The 18,561-nt window shown below is 36.1% G+C and overlaps 1 long non-coding RNA gene across 1 annotated transcript in view; it reads right to left on the reverse strand.

The window, feature by feature from the left end:
• Positions 1 to 448: 448 nt before the first annotated feature.
• LOC129049538 (uncharacterized) overlaps positions 449 to 18,561 on the reverse strand; it is an 85,635-nt gene continuing 67,522 nt past the window's right edge. The window contains exons 5-6 of the long non-coding RNA XR_008512700.2: positions 11,667 to 11,789; positions 449 to 863 (exon numbers count right to left, since the gene is read on the reverse strand). This is a non-coding gene — a long non-coding RNA (uncharacterized LOC129049538). The remainder of the gene's footprint in view (positions 864 to 11,666; positions 11,790 to 18,561) is intronic.

Here is an 18,561-nt window from a genome sequence, read left to right on the forward strand (position 1 = left end):
GTTTAGCTGAATCTAAACTCTAGGAATACAATCTAGGATAGTCAACAAATAATGAGAGAGATCTATAGCAATGTGGGAAGAAATAATGACCATTTTTTTGTTACTGAGAATCACACAGTGCTTGCATGAAATTAGCCATTTCTGCAATGACAGTAATGTCTGCATTCTGGCTCACCATGGCTGTGAGTACACACAGTTTTTCCTCTTCTTCCACCACAAACATCAATGAATGAATGACAAATATATGTAAGACAGTATTCATAGTAGCACTGAGAATAGAAGCAGAATCAAGAATGTTTCAGAAATTACGATAAATTTTGGAGACAAAACCCAATTGTTTCATATTGTTGAAAAACCAGAGAAAAATGTTTCTGTTAAAACAGAAGATGTCCTTTTTCCATCAGAGCTGTAGAGACATCAAGCTTGAAATGGGAGAGCTTTCTTCATAACCCCTAGGTTAGCTTATATAACATACTCCTGAGTACTTCTCCTTCTAACACACACACACACACACACACACACACACACACACACAGGGGTTGTGGGTGGCTGAGAAGCAGCAGTGGTCTTTGCTCTTAATTATATAGAAAAACAACAACAACAACAACAACAACAACAGGCCCTTTATAGAAATTGAATAATCTCCCAGGGGAGAACCAAGGTTTTTAGTGTACATATTGGTACCACCAAAAAGTTTTTACTTTGGCATTTGAATGAATGTGAGGATAGCCGGGCTCTGTATACCCAATATAGGCAAACTTCCCATTCTACCCGCAAAAAGCCTGACAATCGATAGTTCCCTGCTCTCCACACAGAAGCGTCAATCCTCCTCTTCCAGGTAAAGGTGATCATGAAAAGAAGGCCTGTTCAAAGCAGAAAACCTTGTGTCACTGACTTTTGTAAATATGGCTTAACACTTATCAAAATAAACAGCAATTAAGGACTGCCGGACATTTACATAAACAGTTATCACACAAGAAAATGGCCCAAAGAAATACAACAAAGAAAAGAACTGACCTCATGAACATCAAATGGGCTTTTGGTTAAACAAAGAGAAAATTTTTTAATTAAAAAATTGTAATTAGAGGAACTACTGAGGAACATTCTGTGGAACTCAGATACATGTTTTAAGTGAAGCAGCCAGATGCAAAACAGCTATATGCTGTATGATTCCACTTATATTGTATTCTGAAAAAAAATCCAGATAAGATAACCATAGGGTTCAGGGATTTGGGGTGAGATGAGGGAAACCCCACAAAGGAGCAGCAAAAGGGAATTTTTAGGGAGTGATGGAGCTGTTCTGTATCATGATTATAGTAATGGTTGTAAAGCTCTATCAGATTTCAGAACACATGGAAATATAAATTGCTAACAACATTTTCCTGTATGAAAATATACAAATAATTTATAAAATTTCTAATTAGCATTCTCACAAAGACTAGGGAAGGTAGCATTTTTTTAAAGAAGAAACAAGAAGCTTCTGTGAAGAAGAAACATTCAGAAAACAGGAGCCAAATATAAATTTCTCAAAATATTACTGTTGAATTGTTTTTTTAAAAAAACAACTAAGAAGCCCTCCATTTCTGTGTGTGTGTGTGTGTGTGTGTGCATGTGTGCATGTGTGTGTGTATGTATGTTGGTGGGAAAAGGACGTTTTGAGAAAGAAGTCTCTTAGGTGACTTATTATAGTTGTGGGAGAAGTTTAAAATGTACATAGGAAAATAAAGACAAAGACAAAAATTGGAATATCTGAATGCAAAATTAAGAGAAATGTATAGTCCTCACACTTGTAATCCCCTCACTTTGGGAGTCCTAGGTGAGAGGATCCTTTGAGGCTGGGATTTCAAGACCAGCATGAGCAATATAGTGAAACTCTCTCTACAAACAATAAAAATACTTGCTGGGTGTAGTGGTGTGCACCTGTAGTTCCAGCTACTTGGGAGGCTGAGGCAGGAGGATAGTTTAAGCCCAGGAGGTCAAGACCGCAGTGAGCCATGATCACATCACTGCATTCCAGCCTGGGTGATAGAGGGAAGTCTCTTTAAAAAAAAAAAAAAAAGAGGGGGGTCGCTTCCATGATGGTGGAATAGGAACAGCCCTGGTCTGTAGCTCCCAGTGAGATTGGTACAGAAGATGGGTGATTTCTGCATTTCCAATTGAAGTACCTGGTTCATCTCACTGGGACTGGTTGGACAGTGGGTTCAGTCCACGGAGGGCAAGCTGAAGCCTCACCTGGGAAGTACAAGGGGTCAGGGGATTTCCCTTTTCTAGCCAAGGGAAGCCGTGAAAGATTGTACCTGAAGAAACGGTACACTTCTGAACAAATACTATGCTTTTCCCATGGTCTTAGCAACCAGCAGACTAGGAGATACCCTCCCATGCCTGGCCTGGTGGGTCCCACACCAACAGAGCCTTGCTCACTGCTAGCACAGCAGTCTGAAATCAAACTGCAACACTGCAGCTTGACAGGGAGAGGGGCGTCCACCATTGCTGAGGCTTGAGAAGCTCACAGTGTAAACAAAGTGGCCAGGAAGCTTGAATTGGGCAGAGCCCACCACAGCTCAGCAAGGACTACTGCCTCTCTAGATTCTACCTCTGGGGGCAGGGCATAGCAGAAAAAAAGGCAGCTGACAGCTTCTGCAGACTTAAATGTCCCAGTCAGACAGCTCTGAAGAGAGCAGTGGGTCTCTCAACACAGCATTCAAGCTCTGAGAATGGACACACTGCCTCCTCAAGTGGGTCCCTGACCTCTGTGTTGCCTGACTGGGAGATATCTCTCAGTAGGGGCCAACAGAACCTCCAACAGTTGGGTGCCCCTCTGGGATGAAGCTTCAAGATGAAGGATCAGGCAGCAGTATTTGCTGTTCTGCAGTCTCTGCTGGTGATACACAGGCAAACAGGGTCTGGAGTGGACCTCCAGCAAACTCCAACAGACCTGCAGATGAGGGGCCTGACTGTTAGAAGGAAAACTAAGAAACAGAAAGCAATAGCATCAATATCAATAAAAAGGACATTTTCACAGCTCCTTGCCAGCAAGGAAACAAAACTGAACAGAGAATGAGCTTGACGAGTTGACAGAAGTAGGCTTCAGAAGGTCAGTAATAACAAACTTCTCCAAGCTAAAGAAGCATGTTCTAACCCATCACAAGGAAGCTAAAAACCTTGAAAAAAGGTTAGATGAATGGCTAACTAGAATAAACAGTCTAGAGAAGAACTTAAATGACCTGATGGAGCTGAAAACCACAGCACGAGAACTTCATAACACATGAACAAGCTTCAATAGCAGATTCGATCAAGTGGAAGAAAGGGTATCAGTGATTGAAGATCACATTAATGAAATAAAGCAAGAAGACAAGATTAGAGAAAAAAGAGTGAAAATAAATGAACAAAGCCTCCAAGAAACATGGGACTATGTGAAAAGACCAAATATACGTTTGATTTGTGTACCGGAAAATGACGGGGAGAATGGAACCAAGTTAGAAAACACTCTTCAGGATATTATTCAGGAGAACTTCCCTAACCTAGCAAGGCAGGCCAATATTCAAATTCAGGAAATGCAGAGAATACCACAAAGATACTCCTCGAGAAGAGCAACCCCAAGACACATAATTGTCAGATTCGCCAAGATTGAAATGGAGGAAAAAATGTTACGGGCAGCCAGAGAGAAAGGTCGGCTTACCCACAAAGGGAAGCCTGTCAGACTAAGAGCAGATCTCTCAGCAGAAACCCTACAAGCCAGAAGGGTTGTATTCAACATTCTTAAAGAATGTTCAATATTCATTCTTAAAGAATGCCAATATTCAACATTCTTAAAGAAAAGAGTTTTCAACCCAGAATCTCATATACAGCCAAACTAAGCTTCATAAGTGAAGGAGAAATAAAATCCTGTACAGACAAGAAAATACTGAGAGATTTTGTCACCACCAGGCCTGCCTTACAAGAGCTCCTGAAGGAAGCACTAAACATGGAAAGGAACAACGAGTACCAGCCACTGCAAAAACATGCCAAATTGTAAAGACCATTGATGCTGTGAAGAAACTGCATCAATTAACAGGCAAAATAACCAGCTAACATCACAATGACAGGATCAAATTCAAACATAACAATATTGATGTTAAATGTAAATGGGCTAAATGCTCCAATTAAAAGACACAGACTGGCAAATTGGATAAAGAGTTAAGACCCATCGGTGTGCTGTATTCAGGAGAACCATCTCATGTGCAAAGATGCACATAGGCTCAAAATAAAGGGATGGAGGAAGATCTACCAAGCAAATAGAAAGCAAAAAATAAATAAATAAATAACAGGGGTTGAAATCCTAGTCTCTGATAAAACAGACTTTAAACCAACAAAGATCAAAAGAGACAAAGAAGGCCACTACATAATGGTAAAGGGATCAATTCAACAAGAAGAGCTAACTATCCTAAATATATATGCACCCAATACAGGAGCACCTGGATTCATAAAGCAAGTCCTTAGAGACCTACAAAGAGACTTAGACTCCCACACAATGATAATGGGAGACTTTAACACCCTCCTGTCAATATTAGACAGATCAATGAGACAGAAGGTTAACAAGGATATCCAGGACTTGAACTCAGCTCTGGACCAAGTGGACCTATTAGACATCTACAGAACTCTACACCCCAAATCAACAATTCTAAAATTGACCACATAATTGGAAGTAAAACACTCCTGAGCAAATGTAAAAGAACAGAAATCACAACAAACTGTCTCTTAGACTACAGTGCAATCAAATTAGAACTCAGGATTAAGAAACTCACACAAAACTGCACAACTACATGGAAACCAAAAAACAAGCTCCTGAATGACTACTTGGTAAATGACAAAGTGAAGGCAGAAATAAAGACTTTCTTTGAAACCAATGAGAACAAAGACACAACATACCAGAATCTCTGGGACACATTTAAAGCAGTGTGTAGAGAGAAATTTATATCACTAAAAACCCACAAGAGAAAGCAGCAAAGATCTAAAATTGATACCCTAACATCACAATTAAAAGAACTAGAGAAGCAAGAGCAAACAAATTCAAAAGCTAGCAGAAGACAAGAAATAACTAAGATCAGAGCAGAACTGAAGGAGATAGAGACACAAAAAACCCTTCAAAAATTCAGTGAATCCAGGAGCTGTTTTTTTGAAAAGATCAACAAGTAGATAGACTGCAAGCAAGACCACCAAAGAAGAAAAGAGAGAAGAAGCAAATAGGTGCAATAAAAAAATAATAAAAATAAAAAAATAAAGGGGATGCAATAAAAAAAAAGCGGATATCACCTTTGATACCACAGAAATACAAACTGCCATCCAAGAATACTATAAACACCTTTATGCAAATAAACTAAAAAATCTACAGGAAAATGGATAAATTCCTGGACACGTACACCCTCCCAAGACTAAACCAGGAAGAAATTCAATCTCTGAATAGACCAATAACAGATTCTGAAATTGAGGCAATAATCAATAGCCTACCAACCAAAAAAAGTTCAGGACCAGACAGATTCACAGCTGAATTCTATCAGAGGTACAAAAAGGAGATGGTACCATTCCTTCTGAAACTATTCCAATCAATAGAAAAAGAGGAATCTTCCTAACTCATCTTATGAGGCCAGCATCATCCTGATACCAAAGCCTGGCAGAGACACAACAAAAAAAGAGAATTTTAGGCCAATATCCCTGATGAACATTTATGCAAAAATCCTCAATAAAATACTGGCAAACCAAATCCAGCAGCACATCTAAAAGCTTATCCACCACGGTCAAGTCAGCTTCATCCCTGGGATGCAAGGCTGGTTCAACATATGCAAAGCAATAAACATAATCCATCACGTAATCAGAACCAATGACAAAAACCACATGATTATCTCAATAGTTGCAGAAAAGGCCTTCGACAAAGTTCAACAGACCCTCATACTAAAAACTCTCAATAAACTAGGTACTGAGGGAATGTATCTCAAAATAATAAGAGCTATTTATGACAAACCCACAGCCGATATCATACTGAATGGGCAAAAACTGGAAGCATTCCCTTTGAAAACCGGCACAAGACAAGGATGTCCTCTGTCACCACTCCTATTCAACGTAATGTTGGAAGTTCTGGCCAGGGCAATCAGGCAAGAGAAAGAAATAAAGGATACTCAATTAGGAAAAGAGGAAGTCAAATTGTCTCTGTTTGCAGATGACATGATTTTATATTTAGAAAACCCCATCGTCTCAGCCCAAAATCTCCTTAAGCTGATAAGCAACTTCAGCAAGGTCTCAGGATACAAAATCAATGTGCAAAAATTACAAGCATTCCTATGCACCAATAACAGACAAACACAGAGCCAAATCATGAGTAACTCACATTCACAATTACTACACAGAGAATAAAATACTTAGGAAACCAACTTACAAGGGATGTGAAGGACCTCTTCAAGGAGAACTACAAACCACTGCTCAATGAAGTAACAGAGGACACAAACAATGGAAGAGTATTCCATGTTCGTTGATAGGAAGAATCAATATCATGAAAATGGCCATACTGCCCAAGGTAATTTATAGATTCAATGCTATTCCCATCAAGCTACCACTGACTTTCTTCACAGAATTGGAAAAAACTACTTTAAAGTTCATATGGAACCAAAAAAGAGCCCGCAAAGCCAAGACAATCCTAAGCCAAAAGAATAAAGCTGGAGGCATCATGCTACCTGACTTCAAACTATACTACAAGGCTACAGTAACCAAAACAGCATGGCACTGGTACCAAAACAGATATATAGACCAATGCAACAGAACAGAGGCCTCAGAAATAACACCACACATCTACAACCATCTGATCTTCGACAAACCTGACAAAAACAAGCAATGGGGAAATGATTCCCTATTTAATAAATGGTGCTGGGAAAACTGGCTAGCCATATGTAGAAAGCTGAAACTGGATCCCTTCCTTACACCTTATACAAAAATTAACTCAAGATGGATTAAAGACTTAATTGTAAGACCTAACACCATAAAAACCCTAGAAGAAAACCTAGGCAACACCATTCAGGACATAGTCATGGGCAAAGACTACATGACTAAAACACCAAAAGCAATGATAACAAAAGTCAAAATAGATAAATGGGATCTAATTAAACTAAAGAGCTTCTGCACAGCAAAAGAAACTGTCATCAGAGTAAACAGGCAACCTGCAGAATGGGAGAACATTTTTGCAATGTACCCATCTGACAAAGGGCTAATATTCAGAATCTACAAAGAACTTAAACAAATTTACAAGAAAACAAACAACCCCATCAAAAAGTGGGCAAAGGATATGAACAGACACCTCTCAAAAGAAGACATTTATGCAGCCAACAGACATATGAAAAAATGCTCATCATCACTGGTCATCAGAAAAATGCAAATCAAAACCACAATGAGATACCATCTCACACTAGTTAGAATGGCGACCATTAAAACATCAGGAAATAACAGGTGCTGGAGAGGATGTGGAGAAATAGGAATGCTTTTATGCTGTTGGTGGGAGTGTAAATTAGTTCAACCATTGTGGAAGGCAGTGTGGCGATTCCTCAATAATCTAGAACTAGAAATACCATTTGACCCGGTCATCCCATTACTGGGTATATACCCAAAGGATTATAAAACATGCTGCTATAAAGACACATGCACACATATGTTTATTGCAGCACTATTCATGATAGCAAAGACTTGGAACCAACCCAAATGTCCATCAATGATAGACAGGATTAAGAAAATGTGGCACATATACACCATGGAATACTATGCAGCCATAAAAAAGGATGATTTCGTGTCCTTTGCAGGGACATGGATGAAGGTGGAAACCATCATTCTCAGCAAACTATCACAAGGACAGAAAACCAAACGCCACATGTTGTCACTTACAGGTGGGAGTTGAACAATGAGAACACATGGACACAAGATGGAGAACACCACACACCAGAGCCTGTCAGTGGGTGGGGGGCTGGGAGAGGGATAGCATTAGGAGAAATATCTAATATAAATGACTAGGTGCAGCAAACCAACATGGCACATGTTTACCTGTGTAACAAACCTGCACGTTGTGCACATGTATCTTAGAACTTAAAATATAATTTTAAAAAGTCATGTATAATTATACCTAGCATTTACATAATTCATGATTCATTTTAGTTGCAGAAAAAGAAAACAGGAAAAATAGGAAAAGGTAATCTATTAATAAAATAAAAACTAGGCCGGGTGTGGTGGCTCATGCCTGGAATCCCAGCTCTTTGGGAGGCTGAGGAGAGTGGATCACCTGAGGTCAGGAGTTTGAGACCAGCCTGGCCAATGTGGTGAAACCCCATCTCTCCTAAAAATACAAAATTAGCTGGCTGTGGTGGCATATGTGTATAATTCCAAGTACTTGGGAGGCTGAGGCGAGAGAATAGCTTGAACCTGGGAGGCGGAGTTTGCAGTGAGCTGAGATCATGCTATTGCACTCCAGCCTGGGCAATAAGAACAAAACTCTGTTTCAAAATAAATAAATTAACTAAATTAAATAAAAACCAAATCGCACAGTTTTCTAATTGAAGTTTCAATTAAATTCTGAGTAGGGAGGAAAAGAAGCCTGCATACAAACACATATCCTTGTGAAAATGTTAACACAAAGGATAGCAATGCTTCTAGAGTGTAAAGTGTTTTCTAGGGGAAAAAAAGCCTAGTTAAGAGTGGTTTAGATGGCTGTTTCATTTGTTTTGAATTTTGTCAGGTGAATTAGCTCCTTTTTTGGTGTAAGCACCATGACTGCATAGAAGATAACCTATAGTCCCTGTGTCCAGGGCTAATAATCTTTTCTAGAAACTAAAGAAATACCTAGGTATAGAAATACATTTTTAGAAACTGCTTTCTGAAGTAAATTAGATATTCTGAAAAAGTAAAACAGAGAAACCTATTTTTTCATCGAAATTCCATATAAAGCTTTATTTCTGTGCCAACTAAAACCTTTCCCAATGTGATGTCTTAGTGACTAACAATTTAGAATTGTCACTGAGATCAAGCACTTTGTGTGAGTGTCTTTGTCATTATTTGATGTCATCATATAAGCAACACTATGTTTTAGTATAATTCTCTTAAAAACACCATAATCAATACAAATGATAATAATTAGATCAAAAAGCTATTTTTCCTAACAAAGAGACTGTAGGCAAAGCCTTTGGTAGAGGCTGCCATTATTAGCAGGTGCTTTTAGCTCCTCACTTGTCATTGAATTATAATACTAGACATTAGTATGAGTAATAATGCATTTTTTCAGGAGCTTTTTCTCTGAAGGCAAAATATGGAACATGGAACAATATGTGGCTTGTTCAACTTACACCTAGCATATTTCAAATTGTACTGATACTCACAAGGCTGTAAAAACAAATGGCATGAAATGTTAAAAGAAAATAATGAAAATAAACAATGACTTTGGGTACCAAATAGTACCAAATGACTCAGGTGCCAACTATGCAACCAAATAGTTAAGAATCCTCATTAAAAATATAAGTAATATTTTACTGAGTTTTTGGCATTAATTAACTGGCTTTTCCACAGCCTTTAGCGTGATATCCTTAAAGTCCTTGGATGTTTTTGAATCATAGAAGGGATGTGAAGTCATGCTCAGTGTACTTCCAATTAGGGCTTTCTACCATCCAAAGTGGAAATTCTTTAGCCCATAGGTTGCTGGCTGGCAGCTTATAAGCCAAAAATAGGATGCTGATTATGTCATATTGTGATGTATAGTGTTCAAAAAATGGATTAAATTGTCAATATTTAACAATTATAATATAGTACCTAAAACCCAGAATTTGCTGCTGTTTCGACAAGTTTAGAAATCTGCAATACTCGGTCTGCCTTTCTGTAGTAACCTGCAGCTAAGTAGCAGCTGACCTTGTCAAGAAGGATATATGCTTCCTAATTTCCCAGAGGTTGGCCCCACATTTTCTTATACCTGACCCTCTTCCCTCCTTTACGTTATGTTTGGCTCCCAAAGCACTTGAGTGAGGGACCACTTAACAATCAGTCTATCAAATGACATGGGGTTACTTATCAATCAATTAATCAATTAATAACTAATTATTGAATAACTGATAAGTAACCCCTTATAAATCAATTAACGGATAAATAAACGCAGAGAGGAAAAGTGATTGCATAACTGAATTAATGCTCGGCAGCATGGACATATTTCTGTACTAAGGTCTTTCCATTCCTGATTCTATCTTATTCCTGTTTAATTTTTTTTAATTAAGAATTGCTGCATTGTGTATACACATAATAGAAAGCTATGTCATTAGTCATCCTGAAGTTATTATAAGCAAGATTTCATAATAAGGCACTGCAAAGATCAAGAGGTAGAAATAAGCCTTGTCAAGAAATTGATATATGATATAGTTAAATACTTCATTATCTGAACATTCATAATAAGTATAATAATTTTGTGTTGCCAGGGTTTATATAGGACCTTTACTATATCCCATGAAGATGTTCAGTCCTCTGTAAAATATTTGGTCTCTATTAAATATAAGAAGAAAAGAGGAAAACGTCTTTCTGAATCTGTTTTTTTACAAAGAATCTGATTTCTCCAAACCAAATTCAAAACTTATGAGAATTAAGTCAGTTTGTTTTTCATGTAGAATTCCTTTATTCATAGACAATGAAATAATCAATATATTCTCACACATTGAACAAAATTTCCAAATGAGCTCATTCCCAGGATAAATGAAAAGACATAGAGACATTGAGATGTAAATGTTTGTGTACACAGAAATTAGAGTTAGTGTTAATTTTTTAGTGGAGAAACAATTGGGAAAAAGCCCATGGGAGTAAACCAGAGACAACTTGTTTTAAAAACTGATAGAAGACATTTGAAAAACCCAAACGACCGAGTGAACCCTACAAATCACAGATGACATATTTTCACATGTAAATTTATATTTTAACTCTTCCAACTCATTCTACTGTATAAGCTTGAAAGATAGTTCATTAGTTCTACACCTGAGTGCAGAAATAAGCAGTGAGGATCTTCAGTTATAGAGCCCCAAATGCTCTGTTACGGTTGGAGTTTAAAGGGGTGTATGTAGTGGATGCAGAATGGAAGAGGAGAGAAGGAAGTAAATTTCATTTACCATTTATTATAGCCACATAGTCCTATATTATCCAGCCATCAAGGGTCAAGCCACGTGGCAACAGCCAGGTAACAATAATATTAGCTGATATTTTGAATATGAAAGCAGGAATCTAAACATACAGGGTTCCTTTCCCTAACCACTTCTGGAGGTGCCAAAGGAACAGATACCAGTTCCAAAAATCTATGTCAGTTATTGCTGGTTATATCAGACAGCCTTCGCACTCTGGACATCTGTTTCAGGTTTCTTAGGACACTAATTGCCAACCTCTGATGGACTTCTCTAAGTTTGCTGCTGCTTTACACATATGGTTTTGGTTTAGTGATAGATACAACCATTCACTTAGTTTTTCTAGGTACAAAAAAATAATAATAATAAGCAAAACTTTCTTGAACAAAGGACAAAGGTAATTACTTTGAAAACATGAAATATCATTGTTTCTACTATCCACAGACTACGGGAATTCTCTAAGGTTGGTTTCTTCTTATCTCTCAGCCTGTCTGTCATCTGTAACAAGGGCCAGCTCACCTTTCACTGACAGAAGGGCTGTGGAACATAATCCCAATCGACAACTCCAACTAACTTGCCCAACAGTATTTTTCATCACTCATTCAATGAAGGTATGTCTCCTTTCCTGTTCCAGATGATAGGCTGAAAGAAAGAAAAAATGTTTACCGTGGCTCACACGCTGTGTTATGACCCACATGGTTTCACAAAGACAATCAAAATACTTTGACTGCCAATGTATTTCCAAAGTCTGGATTATGTAACGTGTGAGGGAGTGTCAATAGTCTGAGGAAATATGCAGTAATCTAGTCCATGTGCTACTCACAACATTCCTTCTAGTACACAACAATGAGAAGATCAGTCTTCTGGATTGCCAGATCACTTGTGAAAAGTACTAGAATTAAACACACACACACACACACACACACACACACACACACTTGCTGGTATATATCTACAGTAGAATACTATTCACTCAGTGAAAGAAAACGAAATCTTGTCATTTGCAACAACATGAATGACCCTGGAGGACATTATGTTGAGTGAAATAATCCAGGCTCAGAAAGATACACTGCATGATCTTATTCATATGTGGGATCTAAAAATTTTGATCTCATAGAAGATAGGGAAGGTCGAGCTGAAAGGGGAATAGGAAGAGGTTGGTTAACAGATACACAATTATAGCTATATAGGAGGGATAATTGCTAGTGTTCCATAGCACCGTAGGGTGAATATAGTTAACAATTTATTGTGTATTTTAAAATAGCAGCAAGAGAGGATTTTGAATGTTTCCAAAGCAAAGATACAATATATGCTTGAGGTAACTGATGTACTAATTACCCTGATTTGATCATTTTACATTGTATGCATGTATTAAAATATTACACTGTACCCCATGAATATGTACAATTATGTGCCAATTAAAAATAATAATAAAATAACATTTTAATGAGCATTAGTGTTTCTATCCTTCCTTAGGAAACTTATTTTTTTAACTTTGTTATAGTGCACTGACTAAATATAAACACAATTTACATTGCTAAGCAACACACCTTACATCTCAGCCTGAGCCTCTGTGTGGTGTTGTCTTGACATTTTTCTCCAGAAAGGAAGAGGTGAATAAAAACACTTGCTCTACTTTCCTGTTACTTAAAACCCCATTGCGGCGATTTATTTATTGAATTGGTGCCACTACTCCAAAGAACAGAAAAAAAAATGTATGTTTCCTGGAACCTTTCTTTCAAAATTGGAACCCCCATAATGCTCTATTACATTATATACAAAATAGAGCCTAGTAAAAAATATTATGAAAAGTTTGTTGTACTTCCCCAAAACAGAGACTTATCGAATCCATATATTTTGTGCCCTAATCTTTAGGATAGGAATAGATTTCTTGAGTACTAAATCTTCATTCATTCTATCAAGAGATATTGATTTAACACCTATAGAATATTAGGTTCTGAAGGACATGGAGCTAGAGCTATAAACATATCAGAAGTTATCACTGCTTTCCTGAAGCTTCCAGGATAGACATTAAGATTGTGATTGTGATGTTGAGTAATTTAGAAAATATTATCAAGAAGTCTTTTATTTTCAATTCTCAAAATTTAGGATAAGGGTAATTATAGAAGTGATAAAAAAGAATATTGACTTACACTGAACTTAATAATAAACTATACCTAATTAGGTGTAGAAGAATAGTACAAATAAATTATTCTCACAATAGTACTATTGGGTAGGTCAGAAATTCTCATTCTCATTATCACATTAATAAAATGATAGCTTAGAATAATTGATTATATAAACTTGCCTAGTGTAAGCTATTTGTCCACTCTGAGTGATATCAGTAGTGCTAGGTACTAGGGTTTGTAGTTTGTAGTGTAGTTTATATAAGATGAGGTATGAACTTTGGAACTTTAATTTTCTGATTTTATGGATGATGTTTTTTCTCTCTGCAGCATGCTAAGAAGGGAATTGTATATCATCACCATTATGATACTATTACTGTGGAGTTGCTTTACTTCTCTTGATTCAAATCTCTCTTTAAGAATGTGTAAAATACTTATGGCCATCACAGGGTTATTTGTGCTCTTAAATTACCAAATAATATATATTTCAAAAATCATGGCTCATGTAACAATACCTTTGTTTTTACTAATGAAAATGTATGTTTTATGGAACCCTCCTTAATTTCAAAATTAGAATGCCCATAACACTCTGTTACGTTATATACGGAATAGAGCCTAGTAAAAAATATTGTGAGAAACTTGTACTTCTCCAAAACAGAGACTTCTTGAATCCGCATATTCTGTGATCTAATCTTTAGGATAAGAATATATTTCTTGAGCACTAAATCTTCATTCATTCTATCAATGAATGTTCACTTTTTTTCTCATTTTGAGAGCTAAATGTAAGGTGTAAAGGAAATAAATAAGTTGGGGAATTATTATAGGAGACAATAAGATTGGCAGAATAAGTCACTTATTGCATTAGTGGCATCTGCCTAAAATCATTCACCACTTCTAATACTACAAACTACAAACCCTAGTATCTAGCACTACTGATATCACTCAGAGTGGACAAATAGCTCACATAGGCAAACTAAATTCTTTCTTCCAACAATTTGAACCCAAGACCTAGGTTTTCAGCTTTGTTTGATCTTGTGAACTATGCAGGGTCTATTTTTCTTATTTGAATAATTTATAATCCATTTCTGTTTCTTGCATACAGATAACAATAACTAAGACAGTCTCAAAATTCTGTCACATTATTGACAGCAAAGAATGCCGTGTATGGTCTAGTTTACAGAGAATTTAAGGAAAGCAAGCATCAAGTTGCTTTTCATGAACTTTTCAGTTTCCACTTGAATCTGGAAAAAAAAAGTGAATATCATGAGAAACTTCTACCTTTTACCTAATCTTTTCTCTCTCCTTGATGAAACTGGGACATAATAAATGAGGCAAGATGTCAGGAAAAATATTTCATTAAAAATGTTATGTTAAGAAAGAATAGCCAAAGGATAGTCCAGTGGATTTTCATCAGTTATGTTTTAGAAGAGTAGAAATTAAAATCATCTACTCTTGACTGTGTAGAAGCTGATAACACTGCTCCTGGTGAATCATTACAATTTCAATAAGATACCCTTATGGGAATCAGCAATGGACACATGGTGACTGAGATCCTAGTAGTAAACTAATACTTCTCTTTGACGGAGATAAAAATGAGCTTCCTCTTTTAATATATCACAATGTCTCAATATATTTTCTTTACTGTACATACACTACTCTCAGACAAGCAACAGACTTGCTCCTGGTTTAAAGACATGTCATGTAACTGCTCCAAAAATTTTTGCTCAATCAGTGGACCTGCCTGAAAAATATTGCCTAATTGTTCCATATGTGAGGTTTGAATGTAATTTCAGCTAATGAGTTATATTTTATCGAGGATAGCATTGCATAATTGGTTTTAATTCGTTTTGAATTGTAGTGCTTCAGTACCCCATAGAGTACACTCGATTGTGTGGCAAGAGTTCTGGGTTAGAATAAGATCAGTGGTGACAGCCCCACCTCCCCAAATAAATAAACAAACAAGAATCTATTTTTTTATACCATAAGATGACTTTGATGTTTTGCTTGCTGTCAATTTACTGTCCGTATCATTACTGCTTTTATTCGTATATGTTATTAGTATTCTCGTGATTTTCTGTTCATTGCCTCGAAAGAATGTGCTGGTATGGCAGAATCTATAAAGGAGACAAATCCCCACCCTGTGCATTTGAATGTCCAAGTAGATTGAAAAAGGAAGTCCAACTTCAAGGCAGGAGACATGCATGTGGTGCCAGAGGGCAAAGGAAATTCTCTCAAGGAACTGAGGATCACAGTCATGCAATAAAGAAGGTCATTCATAAAACTTATGGGCCAGACAAATTCAAACTGAAGTTTAATTGTTGTGTTATGAGAATTATATTTTTACTCTAGTGTTTTCCACTCATTTCCATGTTTTGAAAAATATGAAATAATTTGCAATTTTCACAGTTATTTATATTACAGCTTTTTTTAAATAAACAGTGATTTTTGTTCAGGCTAGCAAGACTCCAGAATTACAATGAACCTGTATGGGAAAACACAGCAGTTTAACAAGTCTATGTTGGGGAAAATGCACCTTAAAATGTTCATGCACACTTTTAACCTTTCAGTACGTATAACCTGTGTAGTTACTTGAATACTTTGGGAATGTTAATGTATGCTACATGTGATTAAATTGTTTTCTTAATTCTAAGAAATTCTAGTCAAGTAAAAAGATATGCAGCTGTAGAGTTAAAGAACCTTTGTGATTTTTGTCAAATCCTTTTACCTCTCTAGGTTTCTTCATCTATAAAATAGGAATAATAATAACCGCATCAAAATTGCTGTTAGTCTAGAATATAAAAACAATTCTAAATGCAAGGGTTTGCTCATGAATTACCTATTGCAGTTTATCTGTACAGACATTTACTAAGAATCTAAAAGGAAAATGTTCTACACATTGTACTTCAAAGATGTTGCTACTGACGTATTGATAGATTGTCACATATCTACTGTCAAGCACTTTATTAGAATTTAAAGATATAAATATAAAAATTATATAATCATTTGCCTCCGAAGAGCTCATAGTCAAGCAGAAAGCATATCTACGAAGCAAATACAAAGTGTTAAATTCCATATTATTGTTAACATAAAACTATGTGGAAGAGCAGAGATTTGAAATTATTTCTGACTGAATTGTCAAGTAAGGTTTTACTAAGATGGTCTCTTAATCTGTTTCTGTAAGATGAAGTTAATTTTCCTAGAATTAGAATATGAAAGGACATTTGTGGCAGAAGGAGCATCTTGAGCAAAGACAATTTATGGGACATGCAGTGTTTAGTATGAGGAGGGGAATGTAAATAAAAAGAGTCAATATTGAAAGCTCAAAGGCATATGAACTTTAATATCTATGCAATGAAGAATTTAAATTTTCCATAAACATCTTTTTAAAGAAAAAATCCATGCAAAATTAGATATGTATTATACAAAATAACTCTGGTGGGATTGTCTGAAAGGAGAGAGTCTTGAGGCCAGGTGATTAATTCAGGACAGAGATGATATCATTTGTAATATGGTAGTAACTATGTAAATGAATAGTTGGGAACATACTTAATCAATATTTAAATGGAAAATCCATTGGCTGTGGTAAATAATTGCATGGAGAAAACTAGTAAATGTGGAAAGAAATACATTTTCTTATCTTGAGTAGAGTGATCAAACAGAAGTTGGAAGAAAAGAATAGTTTTGAGGTAACATACTATTTTTTGGATACCTTCAGTGCAAGTACCACTAGGACATTTAGATTGAGTTGTTTGGCTAGTAAAGGGAATTTATATTGGTTATGTTCTTTGAAGTGCTTTCTATTTAGTTAAGTAAGTGTATACAAAATGCATTTTGTCAGTGAGCCATCATCTTGTAACAAACTATTCCAATCTTAATGTCTTAAATCAATAAGCATTTATTATTATTCAGTATTCCTTATTATTCTATGGATCAGCTAGGTAGTTTTGCTGATCTGAGCCAAGCTCAGTTGATATCTGAGCCAAGCTCAGTTGATACCTGAGCTGGGTGGATTTACTCATACATTTTTGGTTAGCCATTAGATCAGCTAGAGGATGGCTTTTCTAGGCTGACCTCCTTCATGTCTGGCATTCAACCTTCAACAGAGGTAACTGGGATGTCTTAGTCATGCATCTCATTATTCAGCAGATTAGCCCATACTTGTGCTCATGGTAGCTGAGCAGAGTTCCAGAGTTCCAAGAAAGTAAGCAAAAGTGTGAAAGACCCCTTGAAGCTTTTGATCTGGCAAATTACTACTACTTAATCTGTTAGATAAAACAAGTCACAAATCTAGCCCAGGTACAAAAGAAGAGAACTTAGAATCTACTACTTTATGGGAAGTGCTGCAAAGCCACATTACAAAGAACGAGATATAAGAAAAGATGGAGAATTGAAACCATTTTTGTAACTAAAGAATGGCAGTCATCAAATGCATATTTAATTATACAGTTATTTGATTTTAAAAAAAGGTAAATAATCCTTCCCTTTAAGAAAAAAATCCCTAACGAATTAATCACGTATATAAAACTCTCAGAGCACAGAAAGCTTGCGTAAAGGCCACATATAATTATTTGATGAGAACCATGTGATAAAGTAATTATGTAATTATGCATTAATTACTCAACAGAGAAAATGATTTATGTTTATTTTTAAAATTCAAAGTTGATCACCTCTCTTTTAGAAATCTTTTAACTGAAGAAATGCTAATGTTGAACAGTACTTCAAATAATGTCACAGTTTTTTTTTTAACTAGTGTAAAATGACAAGAGATATATCCAGTGCTGTTAGGGAATATACCAGATATATAATTAAGGATGAACCACACCAATTCATCAAATGAGGGGAGCACCAGACTTTTAACACATTGAATGTTCCCTACTGTTCATATGTGAACACATTCATACAGAATGAACACAATAGATGTGTTCCTAAAGGGCACAGGGCAGCATAATGAGCAAACACAATTATGTGAAAAAACACATAAACCATAAAAAATAAATAAGCTTAAAAGAAAGAAATACTCCACAATTATTGAAAGTATGATTAAGTGAAAGTATGATTAAGTATGAAAGTGAAAATGGACTACTAACAATTGGAGAGTAAAAGGGGGAATTTTCTATGCAAATTGGGATATATAGTTAGCCAAACAATGCAGAACCCTTTAAGAAAGTATCAGTGGTGTTTACTGAGAAACTAATATACATTTTTGCTAACTGAGTTATCTTAAGCCAACTGTTTAATCTTTTCTACCTCAGTTTCATCTAAGTGTTAATCTAATTATTTTTTTGTGC

This window comes from Pongo abelii, chromosome 14 (assembly GCF_028885655.2).
Source record: "Pongo abelii isolate AG06213 chromosome 14, NHGRI_mPonAbe1-v2.0_pri, whole genome shotgun sequence".
Taxonomy (NCBI): Eukaryota; Metazoa; Chordata; class Mammalia; order Primates; family Hominidae; genus Pongo; species Pongo abelii.